A 2,587-nucleotide genomic window follows, 5' to 3' on the forward strand; every position below is an offset into this window, starting at 1 on the left:
CATCATCAAGGCAAATAGATACCCCGGGGGAAATGTGGAGGAAAGTCTGGGAGATTTTAATCATTAACTTTGTCAGTGAAAAAAGCCAGGGCATAAAGATCCTTTCCCACCGCAGTTTTTCCACTGAATGGACTTAATGTCCTAATGGGGGCACACTTGCCCCTCTGTACAGAGGAAAAGCCATATCTATATATCATCTTTGGATACTCCCTACCATCCTTATGTATTGATAGAAAATTGGAGGATTATGTTTCTTCCTTTATTTTTCTCCTTTTCTCCCTCCCTTCCTCTCTTTAAGTCTACCACAAATAAGCATCACTATAGAATATCACAGGCTAGATATTTTAAGTAAGTTCAGGAACCACATTCTTGCCCAGCTTTTCCTGCTGTGTAGCCTTGGGGGTTTACTCCTCCTCTCTAAGCTCACTGTTCATTTGTGAAATGTGCTCATAATTCAGTTCCTTTGCCACTTGCTTGGTGTGGAATTAAGCCATGTGCGGAGCTTACCAGGACACCCAACACATGTTCACATGCATTAATGTTACTTATTTTATTCTAGTTATTGCCACATTCTCCCTGACTCTTCATGCTTACAATGTCTGAAGAAGTCATAGAACCATTGAAACCTATAATCCATTTGAAGATTAAAATTCAATGCCTGTGAATACCCTTACCAATCAATTCAGTAGCTAAAGATTAACCATGCAGGCAGATTCCACTAACACCTCAAACCATAAAAAACAATTACATTCTCAGTTGGATCACCGACCATATGGAATATGCATGAGTGTTAGGTTCAGAAAATGGAGTCTAGCTGGTTGGAGAAGCTAATGGTGCAAGATTAAATAGGAACTATGTATATAAAGCTGGTAGAACCCCACACAGCAGAAGACATTGGCAGGGGCTGGAGCAGTGGTAAAGACACATGGGAGGCAGCTTCCTGCTGACACACTAGCTGTGTTCTGTGTAAAGATCAATTTCATGTCTAAGACGAATATTCACAATTTCTCTTTCCTCTGGGAGCACTAAAGAGAGTTTTATTCTGAACTACAAACTATTTGGGAATGGATGCTCCACAATAGCAAGACCACTAAGAACACAGACATCAGTATGATGGTTAACATGGTTAACATAGTTGTATACTTTTGTACTTTTCATGTCAAGAGTAAACTATGAATATATTTTAGAATCTACTCAACATTTCAGTCATGCTCTCATAATTAGTTCTTTCAAAAAATACATTTGGACCATTTTTCCATGGGTGCTTGCAACAGAATTGAAGACCTGCCCATGTCTTCATTTTTTTTTTAAATTGTAACTTTATGTTTTTCAAATGCACTCCTAACGTTTAATGATAAACTACATTTTGCAAGAATTGCAACATCTCATTTAGGCAGGCTCTTGGGAAATCTTCACACAAGCTGCCAAAACTATCTTCTTGGATGTATCTGTCTTTTTCTAACTGAAAAATCAGCATGAATGCATCCATTTCACTCTTACTTTTGTGACTTGTCTTATTCTTCTACAAGGTGATCATATGCTGTGATCCTAAAGCAGAAATATTCCCATGTGGCCAGAACAAAACCTCATATGATAATTGTTGGTAATAAATCTGTTGTGAAGAAAAGTCTGAAAGAAAAAAAAATCAAACTTCAGAGCCTGTTACAGAAACAGTTGTAGAAATTGATGAATTTACTGCGAAAATATCAAGTTAATTAAAAATTTAAGCAGTGCACTTGTACAGGCATCTTTTCCCTATAAATAATGTATTTAGGGCTGGAAAGATGGTTCAGTGATTAAAAGTGCTTGCTGCTCTCCAGAGGACTGATGTTTGGTTCAAAACACTTGTGTTGGGCATTCACACTCATATGTAACTCCAGCTCCTGTGGATCCAATGCCCTTATCTGACCTCTCTGGGCACTTGCACATAGGTGGCATACACACACACACACACACACACACACACACACACACACACACACTTCAAATGAATAAATCTTAAAGACTTTTTAAAAACAGATTTTCTTTTTTCTCTGTCCCTCTATTAGCTTTAGAGGAAACTTAAGATTCTTTTCCTCAGCAGGGAAGACAGAAGGAGACAGGAAATAGACAAGGCCATTCTTGAGTTCTTTCTATCACGTTTCTCTTCTCGAAGTGGCTCCTAGGTCTTATACTCTTTACCTAAGCAGTAAAAATGATGCCGTGAAAAACTGCTGAAAAATGCCCCCAACACCTTACTCCAGTAGAAATGACCTCCTTCCTGGGAGTCTGTTTCCCAATGTGCCCCTTATTCTGTTAAATCATCATCAGTATGTTTGTCTGATACCTGACGAAATAAATATTATTGCTTCATGATATACCACCTTTTAAATCTATCATCACCTCATAAGTAATTATTTAGAATGTTAAAAATCTATTTAGCAATTTGGAAATGCCTAATGACTGCCACGCAGTACAGCAGATTGCTTATTGTATTTTTCTAACCTAACTGAAACATTGTGCCCTTTGAGAAAAGTTTCTGTCCCAGCCTTTCCTCCTCTAATGCCATCCTCTGATACTTACAACCTTCCTACTCCATTTCTATGAG

This window comes from Peromyscus eremicus, chromosome 10 (assembly GCF_949786415.1).
Source record: "Peromyscus eremicus chromosome 10, PerEre_H2_v1, whole genome shotgun sequence".
NCBI lineage: Eukaryota > Metazoa > Chordata > Mammalia > Rodentia > Cricetidae > Peromyscus > Peromyscus eremicus.